This window comes from Nannobrachium achirus, assembly GCF_963921795.1.
Source record: "Nannobrachium achirus genome assembly, chromosome: 23".
Lineage (NCBI taxonomy): Eukaryota > Metazoa > Chordata > Actinopteri > Myctophiformes > Myctophidae > Nannobrachium > Nannobrachium achirus.
Genome location: NC_137830.1, coordinates 6,094,232 through 6,119,231, shown reverse-complemented (window position 1 = coordinate 6,119,231; position 25,000 = coordinate 6,094,232). Strand labels below are relative to the sequence as shown.

General features: G+C 44.6%; 1 protein-coding gene across 1 annotated transcript in view; it reads left to right on the top strand.

Moving 5' to 3' along the window:
• plxna4 (plexin A4) overlaps positions 1-25,000 on the top strand; it is a gene marked incomplete at both ends in the record, with an annotated part of 474,146 nt that overhangs the window by 203,485 nt on the left and 245,661 nt on the right. The window lies entirely within an intron of this gene.

The window sequence follows — 25,000 nt, the reverse complement described above, 5'->3', positions numbered from 1 at the left end:
GGGCTTGAACCCCTGCCTTTTTGTCTGTCTGTAAAAAGTGTCCTCTCCAGACCATGAATGCAGTTTTCACTATGGTGAAAGAAATGCAAATGCCCCCTCTTTCCATGCCATACCTGAAGGCAGCATTCAAGAGAATTACCTTTTCCAAACTATCCTGAACTTGAATGCAGCATCTTATGTTGAAAGAATTGCCCTCTCTGTGTAGAAATCCATGCCGTTACGCCACATCTCCAGTATTGACTTGATTATGCTTAGTTCAATGTGGCATCAAGTACCGAAAATAGCCGACCTCCAAGCTCGGCGTTGTGAGCTTGGAGGTCGGCTATTTTCAATATATTTTCACCAAAAGGCCCTTTTAGAAATATCAGCCCCTGCCTCTCTAACATTCTCTGCACGTCCCTGCATTCTTGTGTGGGTGTGATAGTAATGAAGGTGCAGGTCATCAGGTTATCTGAGGGGTTCATCGTCTGTCCCGTCACAGTAGATCTGAGGCTGTCATCACTGTGATGTCATCACTGTGATGACCACTGAGGCGGATGGCCGATCACTTAACAGGCCATTTATGTTCACAATGTGCAGGTGCAGTAACTGATATTGTTTCGTTAAAAAGGTAAGCGTTAAGTAGCTCTATATCGTTGGTGCCGGGCAGAAACCTCTTAAGTGTATCTTATATTCTAGCTTCTCGTGAACCTTTTCCATCATTTGTTCAGAATTTTAGCCATGGACTAACATTAGATAAGATTTAGCCTCTCAGACCTAAAACCTAGAATATTTTGTCGTTGTTAGATAAGGTGTTGTCCACAATTCCATGCTGTATTGATGTTGGTGCCATAGGAGAGATAACATGCAATAAATAAAAAATCTTCTACATTCTGTAATTGTGTATAATCCTTGTAAATTATGTAACGCAGTGGGTCCATTCGGTTTCATTTTACGCTCTCAGACGGACAGACAGACAGAAACAGACAGATTGTGATATCATATCACGGGGGGGGGGGGGGGGGGGGGGGGGGGGGGTGGTAAAATTTAAAAAACAGATGGAGCGAAGGTGAGCAAAGCTTTTGGACGATTGAGAAACAAAAGAGGAATGGAGCGACCGTTGAGACCAAACGGCCAAACAGAGTAGAGAGAGAGAGAAAGAGCGAGAACGATTTTTTGATTCCACAACCAATCGCTCGCATTCAAAAGGGCTCCCGGCCGGACTATAGGCTTCAAGACAATAGCCTTCGTGATCTCTCTTTATATCGCAAAGCGCTTCTCATGTTCCCCTCGATGGGAACGTGTGTGAGTGAGTGAGTGAGTGAGTGTGAGAATTTCATAGCCCAACACAGAATCACCTCCACAAGTCTGTTGAAGGGTAAATGGCGCCCATGCAGACGTGCAAAAAGGCCGTTGTGACACGTTTTCAGCAAGAGGAAATACATGGTTGTAGGAATGATGACACCTAGAGAAGAGGTGCTGTTCTGCTGCCATATATATAAAAAATGGAAGGTGGTACCTCCTGCATGCATGGCCTGTCACTCACTGATAGCCAGGACTCAGGAGGAGACAGACAGACAGACAGACAGACAGACAGACAGACAGACAGACAGACAAACAGACAGACACAGGGACATGCTGGGCCCCTGATTCAGCCCGGGAAAAAAGAGTTGGAGAGGCCCTCATTGCGCGCTATAGAGAGAGATCTCTCTCTATAGCGCTGCTGCTACTCAAAGATTTGTGACAAAGTGACAAGCCAGTGTGGCCAATTACATGAGTTATATTTTGTCGTTGTCGGGTGGAAACCTTGTATGTCCAAAACCGTTTGTTTTGTATTTATCATTTTAAAAATGATTTAAACTAGTGAAAACAGCCGATCTACAAGCACACAACGCCTCGCACCGCGAGGCGTTGTGTGCTTGTAGATCTGCTGTTTTCACTACTTTTGTGCGACGGCCTTGTATGATGAAGCACGGCTTTGCTTTGCGAAAAAAATTACACATTTGAAAGTTGGAGATACAATGTTTCTGCCCGACATTTTTTTCCTAATGGCCGGCCTGGACCGGCCGGGAATTAACCGGCCATTCGGGAGTTGTCCCGCTTTTCCCAATAGCCAGCATGTCCTTGACTCACTGATATAGCCAGGACTCAGGAGGAGACAGACAGACAGACAGACAGACAGACAGACAGACAGACAGACAGACAGACAGACAGACAGACAGGAGACGGCAGTTTGGTGGCCTGCAGTGTCCCTCATCTGAATATGTCGTTCCCCCCACCCTAACGCTCTGTTCTGCAGTCCCCGTATCTCTCTCTCTCTCTCTCTCTCTCTCTCTCTCTCTCTCTCTCTCTCTCTCTCTCTCCTAGGGTGATAAGGATAGATTAGCAGGTAACGAGGGCCCTACAGGCTCTAACAGGTAGAACACCCCAAATGCCACAGCGGTCACTCAACCATCAAGGGGTCCCCTCCCTCGCACACACACACACGCACGCACACACACATGCATGCACGCACACACACATACACACACAGGCACGCACACACGCACGCACGCACCCACGCACGCGCGCACGTTCTTGCAGACATCCTGGACCTATAATTGAATGTCACCACATTCCAGATTGCTGTCTGATGTTTCTCTCATCCTGTCCCCATTTTCCTCTTCATCTCTCCCTTTTTTTGCTCGCACACACACACACACGCACGCACGCACACACACACACGCACGCACGCACACGCACGCACGGCATACGCGCGAGCACCCACACACTTTTGTAAAAACCTTCTTCAAATGTATTTCAAATAGCATGCGCCATGTCTTGTCCATCTGGCCAGTGATTAAATCGGACCAGTTACCCATATATGGAGACCCCTGGTACCCATATATGGAGATATGCTGTGAGAGCCCAAACATGCTTACTCGGTTATTTCGTTATGTGAAAGTCCTATGACGTCTATGACATCTGACATCATACCCGTTTATGCCCATACATGGAGATCCCTGTCTGTTGAACCGGCCACACAGATATGGGCTGTCTTGAACGCAAATATCAGATGTAAAGTAATAAAACCGAGCATAGTTGCTATTGGGCTTATTATTTTCATAGACCTGGCCGCTTGTTTCTTTGGCAAAATCTGGCAACACACCAATTCCCTGATCACTTCCTTACTTGGAAGGAAGTGAGAAGATGTTTAATGTGGCAAAAAGGCAATGGCGGCGCCCATGGAGAGGGCCAGGAATAAGGTAGCGCAATGTTATTCATCACAGGATGGTTGCACTGTAGCAGTTCATGGCCTAAATCAGGGGTCTATAAGTTAAGGCACAAAGTAATGCGTAATCATGCGTTCCCAGTCTAAATGGGTAAAACTCCCTCCCCCTATGAAGAACATTCACGGGGGGCCCGCAGTGAATCCTTGTACCCAGGGCCCAGAATTCGATGCGACACCCCTGCAATTTACAATTCCCCCTCGAACACACACGGGTCAACTGTGTGGTTCAATTGCTCGACAAAAGCCGGATGCGCCGTGGTGTATTCGAACCCTTGGACTCGCACGCGTTGGTGATTGGCAGGTGTTCTTTACCACCGTGCCACCTCGAGCACCCACGCATGCTTCTTTTTTTTTTCTTTTTGCCTGCTTGCCAAGACCTGAAATATTTTCAACTCGAGCATTTTGGAAGTGCAAGCGCCTGGTGGTGTTTTCAGCTAGGTGGAGAAACGCTTTGGTGGACACAGGCGCGCACGCACGCACAAACGCACGCACACACACGCGCGCACGCAAGCACGCACAGCCTACTTTTTTTTTTCAGCAAAGAGACCATGTGAATGCAGTGATAGTTGTTGGACCTTCTAGCATTCTGTGAAAATATGAACAACTTGCTCTTCTGTGACCTCTTTTTGTTAGCCTCGGTTTGACAAAACCAGCCTGTAGGACGAGGGTTACCAAACTGTTCAGGCTGCGACCCCCCCCCCCCAAATATATTCATTTGAACTGTGTAAGCCCCTCTCCCCCCCTACCGAGACAAGCACTTGGAGTTGCAGGCGACAATTTGGTCAATTTAAAAAAGGTCTTGAAATGATTCAAAATTGTCCCTTTAGAAATGTGCAGATACCCTGTACCCCCCAGTTTTGGAACCATTGCCGTAGGAAAAAGATACAACAAGTGGGTTACAGGTCAGGTAGGCACGAAGGACATCTGGGCACCTTGATGTATAATTCGCTATTTTGTCCAAAATGTTTAAATTTTTTATATTTGAAAAATTGTCTTAAGTCAAATAAATTATACATGATCATTACATGCTTAAACATTTGACAATTAAGGTCTAATATTTCTACAATTGCTACAAATCGCTATAAAACCTGTCTATCCGTCATTTGGGCATAAACAAGAAAGTTGAAGAATAAAATCAAATCTGATAATGATGTACTATGCATGCTTCACATCATGCATACTTTCTTTTACTTACTTATTGTTTTTCTAATATATATATTTTTTCTAACATTTTGGACAAAATAGCCAATTCTTCATGGAGGTGCCCACTGCCCAGATGTCCCCAGTGCCCACCTGACCAGTATCCGCTCAGTGTTGTGTCAGTCATTCAGCCGGTCAGTCATGTCTGTCGACCATATCAGCCTTGTCAGTCAGGCCTACTGTCTCTCGCAGGTGTTGTGCCCTATAGCGATTAATGTATGTCTGTCTGTCTGTCAGGTGTTGTGCCCTGTAGCGATTAATGTCTGTCTGTCTGTCAGGTGTTGCAGACAGACATAGCGATTAATGTCTGTCTGTCTGTCAGGTGTTGTGCCCTATAGCGATTAATGTCTGTCTGTCTGTCAGGTGTTGTGCCCTATAGCGATTAATGTCTGTCTGTCTGTCAGGTGTTGTGCCCTATAGCGATTAATGTCTGTCTGTCTGTCAGGTGTTGTGCCCTGTAGCGATTAATGTCTGTCTGTCTGTCAGGTGTTGTGCCCTATAGCGATTAATGTCTGTCTGTCTGTCAGGTGTTGTGCCCTGTAGCGATTAATGTCTGTCTGTCTGTCAGGTGTTGTGCCCTATAGCGATTAATGTCTGTCTGTCTGTCAGGTGTTGTGCCCTGTAGCGATTAATGTCTGTCTGTCTGTCAGGTGTTGTGCCCTATAGCGATTAATGTCTGTCTGTCTGTCAGGTGTTGTGCCCTATAGCGATTAATGTCTGTCTGTCTGTCAGGTGTTGTGCCCTGTAGCGATTAATGTCTGTCTGTCTGTCTGTCAGGTGTTGTGCCCTATAGCGATTAATGTCTGTCTGTCTGTCAGGTGTTGCACCCTATAGCGATTAATGTCTGTCTGTCTGTCAGGTGTTGTGCCCTATAGCGATTAATGTCTGTCTGTCTGTCAGGTGTTGCACCCTATAGCGCTTAATGTCTGTCTGTCTGTCAGGTGTTGTGCCCTGTATACAAGCGCTTAATGTCTGTCTGTCTGTCTGTCAGGTGTTGCACCCTATAGCGATTAATGTCTGTCTGTCTGTCTGTCTGTCAGGTGTTGTGCCCTATAGCGATTAATGTATGTCTGTCTGTCAGGTGTTGTGCCCTATAGCGATTAATGTCTGTCTGTCTGTCAGGTGTTGTGCCCTATAGCGATTAATGTCTGTCTGTCTGTCAGGTGTTGCACCCTATAGCGCTTAATGTCTGTCTGTCTGTCAGGTGTTGTGCCCTGTATACAAGCGCTTAATGTCTGTCTGTCTGTCAGGTGTTGCACCCTATAGCGATTAATGTCTGTCTGTCTGTCTGTCAGGTGTTGTGCCCTATAGCGATTAATGTATGTCTGTCTGTCAGGTGTTGTGCCCTATAGCGATTAATGTCTGTCTGTCTGTCTGTCAGGTGTTGTGCCCTATAGCGATTAATGTCTGTCTGTCTGTCAGGTGTTGTGCCCTATAGCGATTAATGTCTGTCTGTCTGTCTGTCAGGTGTTGTGCCCTATAGCGATTAATGTCTGTCTGTCTGTCAGGTGTTGTGCCCTATAGCGATTAATGTCTGTCTGTCTGTCAGGTGTTGTGCCCTATAGCGATTAATGTCTGTCTGTCTGTCAGGTGTTGTGCCCTATAGCGCTTAATGTCTGTCTGTCTGTCAGGTGTTGTGCCCTGTATACAAGCGCTTAATGTCTGTCTGTCTGTCAGGTGTTGCACCCTATAGCGATTAATGTCTGTCTGTCTGTCTGTCAGGTGTTGTGCCCTATAGCGATTAATGTCTGTCTGTCTGTCAGGTGTTGTGCCCTATAGCGATTAATGTCTGTCTGTCTGTCAGGTGTTGCACCCTATAGCGCTTAATGTCTGTCTGTCTGTCAGGTGTTGTGCCCTGTATACAAGCGCTTAATGTCTGTCTGTCTGTCAGGTGTTGCACCCTATAGCGATTAATGTCTGTCTGTCTGTCTGTCAGGTGTTGTGCCCTATAGCGATTAATGTATGTCTGTCTGTCAGGTGTTGTGCCCTATAGCGATTAATGTCTGTCTGTCTGTCAGGTGTTGTGCCCTATAGCGATTAATGTCTGTCTGTCTGTCAGGTGTTGTGCCCTGTAGCGATTAATGTCTGTCTGTCTGTCAGGTGTTGTGCCCTATAGCGATTAATGTCTGTCTGTCTGTCAGGTGTTGTGCCCTATAGCGATTAATGTCTGTCTGTCTGTCAGGTGTTGTGCCCTATAGCGATTAATGTCTGTCTGTCTGTCAGGTGTTGTGCCCTATAGCGATTAATGTCTGTCTGTCCATTGTTGACCTCAAAACCATCTGTTGTCGAGGGGATCATCATCCCAGATTCACTACAAAAACCTGCAAAGCTCCAACAACGAGGGGCATCCATACACCTCTCTATTGGGACCCATCATCGCAAGTTATAATGTCCCATGGCGTGGGATGTGTGGGATGCAGGGACATGCTGGGCCCCTGATTCAGCCCGGGAAAAGAGTTGGGGAGGCCCTCATTGCGCGCAATAGAGAGAGAGATCTCTCTATAGCTACTCACAGATTTGTCATTTCAGATCATGACAAGTGACAAGCCAGTGGGCCGATTACATGAGTTATATTTCGTTGTTGTCGGGTGGAAACCTGTCCAAAAACAGCCGATCTACAAGCACACAACACCTCGCACCGCGAGGCGTTGTGTGCTTGTAGATCTGCTGTTTTCACTACTTTTGTGCGACGGCCTTGTATGATGAAGCAGGGCTTTGCTTTGCGAAAAATTTACAAATTTGAAACTTGGAGATACGAGTTTTCTGCCCGACAGTGACGATTTACTTTGTTGGCCGCCCAGCCCCCAAAATGGAACGAAGGCAGACATTTTATTTTTATTTTTTTTAAGGCTGGGACTTTAACTGATTAATTGCGATTAATTAATTACAGAAAATTAACGCGATTAAAAAAATTAATCGCACTTAGTTTTTGCACCACAGAACCTTCAGTTTCGGGCATACCGATCATAGCGATGCACAAACCAAGAAGAGACAACAAACGCAAAGGGAGAAATAGCCGATCAAAGCGCTTTGCTTGGCCCAGTGGATGCGAAATTTAGATTTAAAAAAATCACTCCTTGATTCACTCGTACAACAAAATGTGTTTTACTTGAAAAAAATGCTTCTCAGGTCAAATATCGATGTGCGATTAAAATGCGATTAATTGCGATTAATTAATCACAGAGCCTGTAATTAATTAGATTAAAACTTTTAATCGCATCCCAGCCCTAATTTTTTTCCTAATGGCCGGCCTGGACCGGCCGGGAATGAACCGGGCGTTCGGGAGTTGTCCCGCTTTTCCCAATGGCCAGCACGTCCCATCATGTGCGTTCCTCTTCAGGGGTGGTTCTGATTCCAATGGAAAGGAAACACGAACAAAACGTCATCGCGACCTCTCGTGACGGACTTGAGCCACTTGAGTCGCCATGCCGAAACGTTTGCAAAGTCCGCTTCAGCTAGACTCGGCGCCGTTCGAGTCAACGTCCCGATATAGAGACAGAATCGTAACTCATATCACCATGTGCCATACTTTCAGTCCCCCCCTTTCCAGTCAAATCTTTGACTTGGATGTCTCGAATAAATCACCGGTCTTGGGAGCGAGAAGGCTGTCGTCTGGACAGTTTGGGGTTATGGAAGGTTCAGCTTTTATCCTCACAGCGTTGACAGACTGTGTGGTAACAATCTGGCTCTCCTCTCCTCCCGCGTGTGTCTATTCTGCATCTAGCTTAAGGCAAGACCCACATTTAGAGTGCATTTTTTTTAACTGAAATCTTTGCATCTGGGGGTCCCTGGAACAACTTTTGGGGTTCCTTGACATGACAAAGTTTGAGAACCACGGATATAGCGACATACATTTTTTTTTTTTAAGAAAACTGTTAGGATTTAGAAGATATTTGTAGTATCGGCCTATATCAGTGGTTCTCAAACTTTGTCATGTCAAGGTCTCCGATATGTATTTGGCCGCGGACCCCCCATCTCAAAATATCTTGTTCCAGGGACCCCTAGAAACAAAGATTTAAGTAAAAATGTTCGCTCTGAATTTGGGTCTTGCCTTAAACTAGATGCAGAATAGATACATGCTCTTTCCTGGCTGCCATATGTTGTAGTGAGTGGACAGATTCAGGCCAGCGTCGTGTTGTTCTGCTACTGTTGTTGTGAGAGTCTTGAATGCGCCGTTGTTGCAGCCTGGTCTCATTGTCATTACCTACACACTATACACCACTCTCTCTCTCTCTCTCTCTCTCTCTCTCTCTCTCTCTCTCTCTCTCTCTCTCTCTCTCTCTCTCTCTCTCTCTCTCTCTCTCTCTTTCAGATTGAATTTCCTCACATCGTCACTGTCAGGCATGAAACCTCGTATCTCCAAGTTTCAAATGTGTATGTTTTTTTTCATAAAGTAAAGCCCTGCTTCATCATGCAAGGCTGTCACACGAAAGCAGTGAAAACAGCAGGCGTTGTGTGCTTATAGATCGTCTGTTTTCACCACCTTAAATAGTTTTTAAAATGATAAAAACAAAAACGAACGGTTTTGGATACAAGGTTTCCACCCGACAACCCTCTCTCTCTCTCTCTCTTTCTCTCTCTCTCTCTCTTTCTCTCTCTCCCTCTCTCTCTCTCTCTCTCTCTCTCTCTCTCTCTCTCTCTCTCTCTCTCTCTGCCCTCTTTCTCTCAGCCTCTTGTTGCTCGCTCTACCTTGTCTGGCGCAACAGCTGCTGTTGAATGCTGTAATGTGAGGAGAGATTGAGTTTGCGCGAGCGTGCGTGTGTGTGTGTGTGTGTGTGTATGCGTGTGTGTGTGTGTGTGTGTGTGTGTGTGTGTGTGTGTGTGTGTGTGTGTGTGTGTGTGTGTGTGTGTGTGTGTGTGTGTGTGTGTGTGTGTGTGTGTGTGTGTGTGTGTGTGCAGTTGTGGATGGTAACTCAAGTACAATTACTCAAGTACTGTACTTTTCTTTTACGATTTTGAGGCGTTTATATTTACTTCACTGGAGTGTTTGAAAATGTCTATACTTTTACTTCTACTCCACTACATCTCAAAGGCAAATATTGTATTTCTCGACTACAATTATTTGAAAACTTTCTTACTTGTTGCTTCCAGCACTCCGTATACTTAATTTAATTTTGTTCAAAAAATGTTTTATACATATTGAACTTGTGAAATGGGACTTTCTGCACGGTGATTGCATTGCATTTTTGATACTTTAAATATACTTTGATGCCAATGCTTGTGTACTTTTACATAAGTAGATTTTGCATAACTCAGACTTTCTACTTGCAACACATAGTACTTTTTACATTGTAGTTTGACATCAACTTTAGTCAATCTAAAATGTAACCTGTTTTAATTGATGATTATCCATACAATGGAATTCTCTCTTGATCATGTTGTTTTATTCATTTTACATATTATTGTGACGGTAGGTCGCAGAAGGGTCACAGCTTGTCCGTATGTATGTATCTCTGTCATGCCTGACACTGTGGTTCTATGGGTTTGTCGCTGTGATGTCAGGGGAACCACTTTTAACACATTCAGTGCCACCTTTTCACCACTAGAGGGCGCCCAATGGCCATAGAATCTCTCATAGACAAGCGTTGTATATGCACAAGCCGTGCGCAGCCATGACGCGCCTGAACACTTTCCTTTGTGTCATGAACAGGGACAGGATGAAGTTAGCTTGAAGTTAGCTATTGGCTACCAAGCATTTTAGAAGCCCTATTTTCGGTGATTTAGCCATGATTAAACCTTGCACACCTCATGGAACAGAGAAAATTAGCTCTAAAGATCCTGGATTGCATTGGAGTGGATGGTAAATATCGGCGGCGGGACGCTCTCGCGGTCCGTGTAAACAGATGAACAGATTTTTTAAAAGCCGAACTAGTTCGGGATCGGCACCCTGATAAGGTCCAAATAAAGCCGAACTAGTTCGGGATTGGCACAGTAAGAGTTAACAGAATGGGTTTGCCGCTCTGACATCACGCTCTGGCTTCACTGTGATGTCACACTGTGACATCACAGTGGCTGTGATGTCAGCCCTCAGTGTGTTTACGAGAATTAAACTAAAGTGAAAGTATTGATACTTTTTTTTACTCTAGTAAAACATGTGAGTACAGTAAATACTTCTTCCCACACTGTTGTCTGGTGGCGCGACAGCTGTTGAATGCAGTAACGCGAGAAGAGTTTGCGTGCACGTGCATGGCCGCGCGTGCGAGTGTGTGGGTGCATTTAAGTACTGTAGCCTACCTAAGTACAATTTTGAGGTATTTGTACTTTACTTGAGTATTTACAATTTCCAATATTTTTACTTCTACTCCACTACATATCAGATACAAACATTGCACTTTTACTCCACAACATTTATTTGAAAAATTATTTACTAGTCACTTTTTAGATTGCATTATTATAACAAAACTTACATCGACCACTTCAGCCCTACAGTATATACATTTCGGCCATTTGAAAATAGCCGATCTACAAGCTCACAATGCGTCGCGATGCGACGCATTGTGAGCTTGTAGATCTGCTATTTTCAAAAGATTTGTATACATTTGAAAACTTCAAATAGGACATTCTGCATAACGAGTATTTTCTACTTTCTACTTTTGTTGCTTTGAGCACATTTTGATACCAATACTTTTGTACTTTTACTCAAGTAATATCTTTATTTTCCGGACCTTTACTTAGTATTTTTACATTGCAGTATTGATACTTTTCCCTAAGTAACACATGTGAGTACGTGTTCCACCACTGTGCGTGTGCGTGCGTGCGTGTGTGAGCGCTGTGCCGTGCCGTGTGCTGCGGAGTGCTTCAGAACGTGTCAGATTGATATCTGGGGCGAGCGGGGGGCGACCTGCGGGCTCCGACAGGGGGGCTCTGGGGAGTCGTCTGGCTCTCTCAGACTGAGGAAGGGTCAGAGCACTTAAACCCTCTGCCTGTCCCTGCCCTCCTCGCTTCAGAACGCTTTGTGGAAACACCGCCGTTGTCAATTATTACCCGGGCCGCTATCAGATCCACCGACGCTGTCGAAACTCACAGAGAGAGAGAGAGAGAGGTGGCTTCACAACCCGTATAATTGGCATGAAGTGGATGTTGCTTACCTGAGTAACTGTACTGGACATATAAAGTACAGTTGTTGGTTTGTTTTTGTTTTTGCTTTTTTTGGGGTGGGGGGAGTTTAACTCTTTGAGTGCCACCCCTTTCACCACTAGAGGGCGCCCAGTGACCAGAGAAAATCCCATAGAGATATGCTGGTATATGCAGGTATATGCAGAAGCCCTGCAGCCATGACTTGCCTGAACACTTTCCTTTGTGCATGTACAGGAAGAGGATGAAGTTAGCTTGAAGTTAGCTATTGGCTACCAAGCATTTTAGAAGCCTTATTTTCGTCAACTTAGCCATGATTAAACCTTGCACACCTCATGCATGGGAAAAAAAACAGAGAAGAATGAGCTCTAAAAAATCCAATGCAATCCTGGATTGCATTGGAGTGGATTTGTGCAGTTTGTTCACAGCTTTCAAACAAAAAAATCCGATTGGAAATCCGTTCAGGCATTCTTGAGATAATCGCCATTATGTTTTACATGTTATGTAAACAAACATGGCTGCCCTGTATGTTAGATGGGGTTGTATGGGGGTGGAACATGCAAAATCGCGATTGAAATCATGTTCACCAGATTTGATGGGGTCCAAAAAAAAAAAAAAAAAATTCAAAAAAATTTTTTTCCAAAATTTTTTTTTTTTTTTTTTTTTTTTTTTTTTTTTTTTTAAAAGCCGAACTTGTTCGGGATCGGCACACTGCGATACGCTAATAAAGCCGAACTAGTTCGGGATTGGCACTCAATGAGTTAAGACTTTCACTACACTACATTTAGTGGCTCAGGTCAGGAGGTAGACCGGTTCGATACCGGGCTCCACCCAGAGTTAGTGTTGAAGAGTCCTTGAGCAAGACTCTGAACCCCTAGTTGCTCCCGGTGAGCAGGTTGGTGCCTTGCATGGTTTCCTCTGACATCGGTGTATGAATTTGTGTGTGAATGGGTGAATGTAATTCACAATCATTGTAAAGCACCTTGGATAAAGGTGCTGTATAAATGCACCATTTACCATTTAGAAAAAAAACATCTTTTGACTGCACTACATTTCTAGGAAATTACCTCTGGGACACCATTATGCTCTGACGAAGACCAGTGGGTCGAAACATGTTGGCTTTTTGACCTTATTGTAATGAATAAAGTGTCCGTCCTTTTTGAGTGCTAGGACCGCTCCTCTCTTTCAACCCTATACTGTAGGTCAGGGGTCTTCAACAGGGGGTCTGGGACCCCTAGGGCGTCCTCAGAGTTACTACAGGGGGTCATCCAAATCTTTGTGTGATAGAAACTTTTTTCTTCTGTTTTATATTCTTGAACCCTAGCACTCATATTCTGAGAACTTTAGCCAAAAATAGCAGATCTGAAAGCTCACAACGCCTCGCGCGTGTAGATCGGCTATTTTCGGCAAAGAGCTTTGGTGAAGAGGGGAAAAAGAGCAGGCTAGTATACTGAGTGAAAGGTCAAGTTTATTAAGTACTGACTGTTCAAGTGGTTAAATATCTGAAAACTCAAATTGACAAATTGACTTGAAACTGTAAGGAATCTATGAAAAAGGTAGTGGGGGTCCCTGCTTCATCTCTCTCTTGACTAAGGGGTCCTTGGCCTGAAAACATTGAAGACCCCTGCTGTAGGTTGTTCATGTGAGTCACGTGTGGAGGACCAGAGGGGAAACACTTTGTGTCGGTGACCCTCACACTAACACTCTTTCTGTCGAGGACTTTTTGTCTGGAGTTCCAGCACACTGAGAGATGGCGCCTAGTATAATGGCGCTGGTTTTCCCAGCATGCAGTGTGACTTTTTGGAGAGGTGTTTTGGAGAGGGGTGTCCTTTCAGCCCACTCCTCCCAGCATGGAGGCAGGATGGTCCCGTTACCCAGCATGCACCAGCCTCCAGCTTCCTTTCCCCATGCTCACACTGTGTGTGTGTGTGTGTGTGTGTGTGTGTGTGTGTGTGTGTGTGTGTGTGTGTGTGTGTGTGTGTGTGTGTGTGTGTGTGTGTGTGTGTGTGTGTGTGTGTGTGTATCGGTGTGTGTGTGTGTGTGTGTATCGGTGTGTGTGTGTGTGTGTGTGTGTGTGTGTGTGTGTGTGTGTGTGTGTGTGCGCGCGCGCGCACACACGTGTGTGTGCATGCATGCACGCACGTGCCACGATGGCAGTCAGTACTGGGCCAGGTCACAAGCATGTGTATGCACACACACACACACGTACACCTTTCTTTTCACTCACCAGTTCCCTCATGAATGCATGCACGCACACACACACACACACACACACACACACACATGCATTCATGCACCTAGCCACCCACACACAGACACATGTGCGCGTGTCTTTGGAATCACCACCTGGTTGTACAAGCTGTTTAGACAACTCCTAGTTTGAATGTTATTTCTGCCTTTTGGCTACAATTTACAATTTAAGCATTTGGCAGACGCTCCAGATCAACTTACAATAAGCAGTAATACATCATCATTAATGCAAGGCAATACATCAATACATCAACACAAATGCATCTGATGTATAGAAATAGTAATCTAAGAAAAAATGTAGGTAGACCATGCACCAATTCAGTAAATAAAAACGCTATCTAATGCAGTGTTTCTCAACCTTTTTTCTGCATGGGCACACGTTTCATGTCCCAAGAATCCATGGGCACACCAACATAATACGGGGTTGTAAATGTCGTCACTGTCGGGAAGAAACCTTTTATCTCCAAGTTTCAAATTTGTACATTTCTTCGCAAAGTAAAGCGCAACTTCATCATACAAGGCTGTCTCACAACAGTAGTGAAAACAGCCGATCTACAAGCACACAACCCCTGGCGGTGCGAGGCGTTGTGTGCTTGTAGATCGGCTGTTTTCACTAGTTTCAAATCATTTTTAAAATGATAAATACAATACTGGCTTTCAAGCAGTTTCAAGGGGCACACTTGACCCTTCTCAGGGGCACACCAAAGGTCCCCAGGCACAGTGGTTGAGAAACACTGATCTAATGCCATCTAAATGACATGTATGGTCATTGAGGATATAGGGTGTGCCAAATGTAGTTCTAAGAGCGGCCATTTCTTGGGTCAACACAGCCTTACACAGGTGTTCTGATTGGAGTAAAGCATTAGTTCTATGCAATCAAACAATTGAAACACCTGTGTTTTTACCCAAAAGATGGCCGCTAAGGACTACAATTGCGTCATCGTTGGCACACACTATGGGGCTTTTAAGCCGTGACATCATTTTGTAGTCAGACCTCCAAGCAGATATATTGTCAATATCTGTCCCTCGCTATTTCAACAGATCCAAGACAAAAAATAACGACTAAAGTATAATTCTACCACTTTCCTTTCAACAACAAAGAGAAGAAAAATTTGTAAATAGTAAAAATAGTAAAAAGATTTGCTTTTTTGGGGGGCAAAAGTTCTCCTCTGCCTACAAAATGATGTCAGACTTAACAGCCCCATAGGCAACTTCTACGGCTACAGCAGTTCAGTACGCTGCTGACATTTTAAACGTGGTACCAGCTTGAAACAGTTCCAACGTACAGTAGTACACACATAAGTCACAACTTAAATCTTAACGCCTAAGAGCCTCGTCCACGGCTTGTCCTCCGTGGTAATAATTTACACCGCTCGGACATTCAGTAAGGACTCAGATTTATCCTCTCTCCACTCCGGTTCTTCCAGGAGTGGAGGGAGAGGATCGGCTGCTGACAGCATGCTGGCAACAGAAACACTCTCATTCACTACACAGTGTGCCTGGCTCTGTTCTGCCTATTACATTACATTACTAGGACAACTGTAACATAATTTAACTACACACAAACAAGAGCACATTATAGGTAAACAGTGCTCTTATTTTATATTCCCCAGACCAGACCAGACAGAACGCGCTGGCCATGTTCAGGTGTTTAGACATCTGGTGTTGTGTTTATAGACGGTTGCGTCCCCTCTCAAACGAGCACTTGCCCGGTCGGACAACTTGAAAGCAAACTTCACCTGGCTGAAAGTTTTATTTAATTTACCTGCCAGGGGCAGGTGGGCAAGCCTTAGTGTCAAGGCATAGACTCAAATACTTTTGATTAATGTCTGCTGATGCAAGCTAATTTGTCTATGTATTGCTATTGTACTATTGTATCCCAATGGGGGGGGGTTTTGCTTATCGTTCCCTGATTTTGCATAGCAGTTCCGGTCGCTAAGTTTAAGCTTGTATTTCACGTGTTGCAATAAATGGTTCAATCTACTTTGAGTGTTCCCTAAAATGATATGTGGCCGCCCCGGAACCCTATCTGAAAATGTGCCAGATGTGTAGCTCCACATCTGGACAGATACACACTGACTATAGATGTGTAGCTATACATCTGGGCATTTACAGTATCTGACTGTGGTGGATGTTGGTGTTGGTGGATGCGTCCTGGTTGGATGGACCTTGAAGACATGTCCGCAGCAGTCTGTGTGGAAGTGTCCGTATGCTAGTCAGAGCTGTGCTGTGTGTGTGTGCGCGGTGCTGCAGTGCAGCAGATGGCTCACAGATTATCCCAAATCAATTCGAGTGCTGCTCACAAGCATAATGAGAGGCACTGCGTTTGAAGAAAGCCAATTGTCACAATGCGGTGTGATGGGGGGGGGGGGGGGGGGAGCAACGAAAACATCCACTGTATTTCTTTACCAGGAGCTTTATTGTTGTTTGTTTCTTTTTTTGCAGCAATACTTTGAAGAAAAGTCAGTTCGCACACCTACAAGGACGGTTGCGTCGGAACAGTGAACTTGACGAATAGAGGAATGTAGATGTAGAATATGTAGAATATAGAGGAACTGTCTTCACTTCACGTTTCTCTCGTTCAGACCTGCATCAGGCGTACCTGAACGAAGACTCCATTGTACAGGAATACAACAAGCGTCTGTGTCATGTTTGATTTACATCCCTCGGACATTAAGTAATGACTCAGATTTAAACTCTCTCCACTTTGGTTCTTCTACGAGTGGAGAGAGGATCAGCTACAGACAGACCTACTGACTTACGAGGAGACTTTTGTTGTTTGTTTTTCTTTTTTTGCTCAGGAATACAAATTAGACATTGTAGATTAAATAGTTTAGCATTTTTTTTTTTCAAACACAAACTCTCTTCTGGGGGTCCCTGGCACAAAACATTTTCGATATTTCAAGGTCCCGTTTTTTCGATGTCCCAGTATTCCGAGGCTAACCTGCTGACGCTGGTGAACGCTAACTTGCCGACGCTGGTGAACACTAATCTGCTGACACGGGTGAATGCTAACCCAAAGCCTAAACTCTAACATTAACCCTAGCCGGACTACTGGGACCTCGAAACAACAACGAAATACAGAGATGTTGCCTCAGACGAGGGGGTCTGCAGCCAAATGCATATCAATTTGGGGGTTCTTGGCGGTGAGAACTACTGTTTTAGAAGCCAAATCGGCCAAAGGTCTCATAATGGGTTACGGAAAACAATGAGTTTTGTAGTCATTTTGCTGCTAAGCAGAGAGCATGCTGGGTGTTGTAGTCATTTTGCTAAGCACAGAGAGCATACAGGGTGTGATGACTCAGTGTTTGACCTTCCTGGCCGTTTTGCACCAAAATGAACGCCGTGGTGCCAGAGCCACAGGAAGTGCTGCTGCAGCTTCCATATTGTCTGTGTTACTCTGTGCCAGTGCAGAGAAACTGGGAAAGGAGAGAGAGAGAGTGGAGCCCTGTGGGCTTTTATCTTCTCTCTTTTTTCACACCGGAATGGCTTCCCTTCTTGCTGCGTCACACCTTCTGCAAGCTGTTAGGCTCACATGGAGAGAGAGAGAGAGAGAGAGAGAGAGAGAGAGAGAGAGAGAGAGAGAGAGAGAGAGAGAGAGAGAGAGATGCTCTTTTTTTTGGACACGTTCATTGACAAATAGGAGACAGAGAGTCCATCTGGACGCCCAGACCATTTCTCTGCTTTGTGCCATCAAAACTATTTCCACTTTTCGGAAGAAAGTGCTCAGATTTTCTTTTTTTACTTCAAGCTGCACAAGCATGCAACTTTCCTCTTCTTCTAGCCAGGATTTGAACCAGGTTTCTGCAAAAGTGCTGATTTTTCTTTTGTTGAGCGCTGCTAACCGCTCCTACATCTGGTTGTGTGTGTACAGTATGTCCCTACTGTATGTCCGTATGAGCACGAGTCTAATGTCACCGACAGAACGGCCCAAGTAAGCACAGCTCACTGCGATTTTTTAGTTAGTTATTATCCAGTGTACCGGTAAATATTTAGCTCCAGTTAATACTATTTATTGGTTGACTATTTATAAAAGCCACGGAAAGGCTTAGTATCTTTCACTTTCACTTTAAACTATTTTCAAAAATAGCAGAAATAGCTGACCTTCGTGTCGCATTTTGTAGATTGTCTATTTTTCTTTCTATTTAAAATGTGATTTCATTGACTAGAGCTGCACTTTCCTCTTCCGACCCGGATTTGAACCTGGTTTCCTATGCACGTGCTGACATTTAGATTGTTTGAAGATCTTGACCATCAGGTCAGAACCCGTGTCTAGTTGAGACCTGATGACCTTTGAATCTTCGCAACGATCTAAATGTCGAGAAGAGCAGGGAGACAAAATACAATCACCCCAATCGTAGGCTACAAGTTGTATTTTATTAACATACTCTTAACATACAGAGTGCACAAAATTGCATGCTTTCAATCAAGCAAGGCGGCACATTTTGAGCTTGCAGATCGGAACTTTTGCTACTTTGTTGCGACACAGTAGCATGGCGAAATTAAGCGTTAGTTTATGCAGGACATGGGAGTCAAGTCGCTGCTCAGCTGTAGTCAGATGTCAGTCAGCTCTGTTCTCATACCTCATTAACATATCTGCTGGTCATTATGTCACATGACTGCCCTACTCCAATCAAAGCTCTCAATCAGTAGGGAAGCTCCTTTATATACGGCTCGCTTTCTCTACCAATGCTTGGTTTCCGAAGCTTCGGAATCATTTGCTGCTTGCTGCCTCCTCCACCCCAGCCTCCACCTTTGCACGATCAGTCTGGCTAAGCTCAAATACTTGTGAATGTCTGATTAAGTTACAAAGTGGTTAAGCACAAATACTGTGATTTTGACTAAGTTCATGTCAATGTTGTTAAGCTCAATACTGTGATTTTTACTATGTTACATGTCAAGGTTAAGCTCAAATACAGTGATTTTGACTAAGTTACACGTCAGTGTATTGCTATTATTCTGCTATTGCATCCCTATGGGGCGTATTGCTTTGCGTTCCCTGATTTTGCTTAGCATGCTCAGAAAAGCTTGCACAAAATTTCAGGGAGCATCTCCTATCGCGGAGCCCTTTAAACACCAAGATTAACTGTATTCCATTTATGCTATATGTTAAATCTGCTTGTGTATTCCATTTTGCAATAAAGTAGGACATTCATTTTAGGAAAAAAGTAAAACATCGAAAATGTTAAAATGCGGAGATAAGAGGTTTCTCTGCCCGACAACAGCAACGACAGCCATATTTGATTGGCTCACTTGACAGAGTTGCCCTTCACGTTCTGTCAGGATGGCATTTTCACAAGCCAATCACACATCAGAGATGGAACGAACCTCTAAGCTCTTAATGTCTCCATTGGCCGCGGGCTCTCAGGAGGTCACGTCATTGGACGGTGCGCTCTGAGGAGGTCACGTCATTGGACGATGGCGTTCTTCTCCCGGTGACAGGCCGCTGCAGGAAAAGGTTGAGTTCAGTATAGTTGAAGGAACATATCTCTTTTTATCAACGTCAACTCCAGGCACATGCACACATAGACATCAAAGGGGGCTTGAGCCTAGTTTGTGCGGTATCGGTACTCGCAGTATCGGTACTCGCCCCGATATCGGCCTATTTTGCTGTAGTCGTACTCGTCCGATATTGCTCACAGCAGCGCCAGATACTTTTTTTTTCATAATATATGTTGTTAACAACATATCAAAAGTCCTAAGACACAGTTTTGTGTGTGTCAGTTCAACTAATGAACAGTGTTTTCACCTTCTCTCACTAACCATGACAACATAATAATTTAAAGCATTTTATTTTGGAAAGCCACAGACTATTTAAGCACTTGTACAGAAACTTCACTTACATTATCGATATTCGGTATCGGCAGGTACTCAAATTAGGTACTCGTACTTGTACTTGGTCAGCAAAAAAGTGGTATCGGGAAATCCCTACTTGAGCCCCTGCCCTTTTACCCTTCTGTAAAGTGCCCTCTCCAGACCATGAATGCAGTTTTCACTATGGTGAAAGAAATGCAAATGCCTTCTTTCCATGCCATACCTGAAGGCAGCATTCAAGAGCAATGCCTTGTCCAAAATCTCCTGAACTTGAATGCAGCATCTTATGTTGAAAGAATTGCCCTCTCTGTGTCGGTGTGTCGGTATCTATCACCCTGATTACCATGAGAAGGACTGCTTTTTGTGCGTGCGTGCCTGCACGTGTGTGTTTGTGTACGCACGCAAACGTGTTTATGCACATTTCTGTCTGTCTATGAGTGTGCATTTTAATGCAAAAACAATTTCTTGTACAGCACATTAGGCTACCTGGTTTGAACAGTATAGACCTATACTTGTTTGGTCCGGTGCATGGGTGCGTGCGTGCGCGTGTGTGCGTGCCTGCGTGTGAGCGTGCATGTGTGCGTGCGTGCATCTACATGCAGAAGCAGAATGGAGTGTGTACTGTACAATGCTAATGTGATAGCAGAGATTAGCATTGTAATCCACTTAGCATAGAGCAGCTAATCCACTTTATTACTGGTGAAGAGCCATCAGATAATACTGTCCATGAAGCACCACTCTATCTGTCTCCTGGATAAATATATTTTAAGAGATGTAATTATAATTAATTTGGTTGATAATGAAACCAGGATTAGTCCTCCGTCAAGTATTAATCCTGCTTGTGCTTTTTACACACAATGCTGGTTACTTTGTGGATTTTAGATAATTATTTCAAAACATTTTGAGGGCCACTTCAGCCCTGTATTTCAACCATTTGAACATTGCCGATCGACAAGCTCTACGAGCTTGCAGATATGCTATTTTTGTAAAGATTTGTATACATTGTTTTACATTAGAAAACTTGTGAAATGGGGACATTTTGTGCAATGGGTACTTTCTACTCTGGCTCATTTGTTTAGCTCTACCTTTCCGATGGAGAGGAACGTTCATTCACAGGAAATTCCTCCCCCTCTGTAACAGTGGTTCTCAACATTTTCAAGCCGCGACCCGCAAAATAATCATATTTTAACGGAAGTTGAGGCATTACATTTTGTATAATATGGTTCTATTGTGAAAATAGCAGATCTACATGCTCATGTAGATCCGCTATTTTCACAATTTCTGGCTCTAATATTTGACAATTTGCCATTTTAGAGGTATTAAAAAGTCCTTAAATTGTCACTTTAGAAATGTGAAGATACCTTCCATACACTTAAACGTTATATTGGTTCATTTACTGTTGAAAGTGAGAAAACAATGTGTCGACATTGTGGGTCGGTTCCCGACCCACAGGTTGAGAACCTCTGCTCTAATGCAAGGCTCTGGTGTTCCCTAGTGGCTCATTTGTTTAGCTCTACCTTCCGATGGAGAGGCTAATTCACAGGAGCTTCCTCCTCGCCTATACAACACAAAGCCCTGTGGTTCCCCAGGGGTTCCATACATGCAGCAGGGATATCGGGTCCGGGTCACAATAGAAAAAAAGCATTATATTCAAGCCTCTCTCTCTCTCTCTCTCTGTCGCCCCCCGTGGGCCGCCGGCTGCCGTCTGGCCCGTAAATCCACCCTGCGAACGATAGCTTATACTGCTGGCTTTGGTCCCTCGAGCCGGATGGGTAAAACGATACGCACAAACGCATGCATGCACGCACACACAGTAAAAAGTAAAAGTATTAAAGGAGTAGTTCACCCCACCCGGAATCATCATTGATTCCGGATGGGGACCCGTTTCGAAACGGGTCCCCATCCGGAACGAATGGGGGTAAATTTATTGTTATCACATTTTTGTCTTAGGAATGCGACAAAAAACTAAAAATATTATTGAACTCTAGTCTCCATGGCGTGACTAAACAATAGAAAAAAAGTCATTTTGGGGGTGGACTACTCCTTTAACACTTGTAGAAATGCAGAAATACTCTGTCTCTGTTACAAGTAGACGTCCGGAATAACACATTCGCGTAAAAGTGAAACCTTTGAAAATAGCAGATCTACAAGCTCACAACATGTGGCTTTCGTGGCACGTTGCGATTTTGTAGATTGCCTTTTTTCAAATGGCCAAAGTATATAGGGCTGAAGTGGTTAGTGTATGTTTTGTAATAAATAATCTAAATTATTATTACAAAGTAACTAGTAACTAACTAGTAACTAGTAACTTCCATGTAATTGTAGTGGAGTAAAAGTTCAATGTTGTGGAGTAAAAGTGTCAAATGTGTGTTTAAGTACATTACAGTAGATGTACTCATTTACTTTACACCACTGCTGTGCACAGTGCACGCACGCACGCACGCACGCACGCACTCACGCACGCACGCACGCGCGCGCGCGCACGCACACACACACACACACACACACACACACACACACACACACACAAACACACACACACACACACAGGCGGATTAGGTAACCCCACCTGCTGAATCTGGGCTCTTCATGGGCTTGAGTGGAAGTTTCTTTCTTTTCTTCTGTTCTCTTGTTCCTTCTCTTCTTTCTCTCTTTTCTCCTCTATCGGCCTTCTGTTCTTCTCGTGACCTCTGACCCTGTGTGTGTGTGTGTGTGTGTGTGTGTGTGTGTGTGTGTGTGTGTGTGGGGGGGGGGGGGGGGGTAGTGTTGAAAAGCCAGAGAGAGGCTTTGATGTGTAGGGGCGCCAATCAGGCATGGAGGGTGGCATGGTCTCTGTGTTGCCAGAGATTGCGCTTGTTTTTTTTTCTGTAAAAAAAAGGTGCTTTGTAAATGTTGGTAGTTTTGGCTAAAGTGTAAAGATTTAGTCATTTTAGGGGCAAGGCCACTTTGATGCCGCCTTTGATGTTGTCCATTTTTTGAGGGCACAAAGGCCAAATGCCAGGGCAGGAAGGCCATCAAATAAAATACGATTTAGTCCATTAAAAGATGTTTTTGAATGTAAGGGTTAGAGATGATAACCGAATCTGCAGTGAAATGGATAAATTATGGAATTTACAAGCTGATCCATGCTCAGCCTAACCTGACTTGCGTCAGATGGTGGCAGTAGTGCGTAGGCTACCGCTCTACTTTACCATCTGAGATCTCTCGGGCAGACTCGATGTAAGGGGCGGGCCATTTTTTGAAATTATTTAGCAGGTGATTGGATGTGGCCGTCTCTCTGTCACAGTCTGGGAGTGCCAACTCCAAGCACTCATATTGGCCTTTCTGCATCCACGTGGTCTGCAATCAGACTCTATTGGCTCAGAGCCGCTCAGAGCCCGCCCGTAGCTGCCGCTGATTGGTCCGGCCCGGGGCTTTACAAGCGTTATCAACTCCCACCGAGAGATCTCAGATGGTAAAGTAGAGCGGTAGCCTACGCACTACTGCCACCATCTGACGCAAGTCAGGTTATGCTCAGCCCTGCACCAATCAAAGTCACTGGATTGGTTTAAAGATGGGGACTCGGGAGATATTTCAGAATCTTAACAAAAGACATTTATGTCTACATGACAAGAAAGAGACACTGGTGTCTACTGTCCAGTCTAGTGTCTACATATTGACCAGAAAGAGACCAAGGAGAAAGTGGTCCAGTCAGCTGGGGCATTAAGGCCACTGGGGCCTCAAGTCATGCCATTGGTTTGAGGGGCACAAGGCCAAACTGAGGGGCAACGACGGCCATGGCCTTCATGGCCTCCATGAAATTCCTGCCCTAAGTGTAGATGCTTATCTGGGCTTGCCGCCAAATGTTTTTGATTATTGTTTATAACTGGTTCTCAAACATTTCCAAATTAATGTATATATTTTTCCATGGTTGCTTATTTCTCTCGCAACATCTGGCAACACTGAACAGGGATGTGCAGAGAATATTAGAGAGGCAGGGGCTGACATTTCTAAAAGGGCCTTTTGTGTGCTTGACACCACACTGAACTAAGCACAATCAAGTGAATGCTGGAGATGTGGTGTAACGGCATGGATATCTACACGGAGAGGACAATTCTATCAACAGAAGATGCTGCATTCAAGTTCAGGAGAGTTTGGACAAGGCAATTCTCTTGAATGCTGCCTTCACGTATGGCATGGAAAGAGGGGCATTTGCATTTCTTTCACCATAGTAAAAACTGCACTCATGGTCTGGAGAGAGGGCACCTTTTACACAGATAAAAGGGCAGGATGTCTATGTGTGCACGTGCCTGACACTGAAGGTGAATGAGAGAGAGAGAGAAAGAGAGAGAGAGAGAGAGAGAGAGAGAGAGAGAGAGAGAGAGAGAGAGAGAGAGAGAGAGAGAGAGAGAGAGAGAGGCCTCAGGGTGAGAGAGAGAGATGGAGGGTGCAGATATGAACAGAAATAGACAGCAGGACTCAGACCAGACAGATCATCTTACGTTTGTTTACACAGCACAATAGATCGTCCTTCTCACAAAGACCTCAACAACAACAACTAAAGTTCCTTTGAAGCAAAACAAACTAAACAGATCATCCTCCTTGTAGCAAGCACCGTTGTTCATTGGAAGTACGACAACCCATGTGTATGGTCAGGTCAAAAAATATTGGGGTAGCACTTAGCTACTTTTGAAAGGTGCTATATGAATTGAAGTTATTAGTGTGGTTGCTAAGGCAAACACATTATTGATTTCGGTTCGGGATTTTTTTTTGCTAGCGTAAGAGGAGTCATTTGATGTTTATACAGTCAAAATACAGTCAATTCACACTGTTTAGACACAATGTGCTGTCTAGATATTCTATCCCATGCTTTTTACTCTATAATACATTGAACAACAGCACCCCCTCTGGTGGAAGTTTCACAGTGGTCAAATGTGGTCACGTGACTGTTGCTCTCTCTTCCTGGTTCCTCACTGAGTACAAGGAAGGTTAGGCAGGAACAGACAACACCCGAAAGTTGGCACACCATGGGGCGCCGCCATGACACTTTTGGGTGGCGGAAGTGACGAAGTACTCATAGACGCTAATGTTATTTTGGGTGGCCACCGGATGTGGCCACCCGCCACCCATGGAGCCTAGATGACGTTGGTGACTGTTCTTGCTGAGACCTTCTTTGACTGAGTAAAGGACATGGAGTGTTGTACTCATGCGAACATTTTGACATGCACGTGTTGTCCGTCCCCACCAACTGCTGCAAATACATGGGTGAGCAGAGACAACACCTTGTGTCATTCTTCTGAACAGCAGACCCGAATGAGAGGGTTACACTAGCAAAGTGAAGCTGACTTGACTTGACTTATTCCTGTAGGCTCCTATATGGAGCATAGGGCCGCAATCACACTCCGCCATCGGACGCTTGCTTTTGCCTCATTC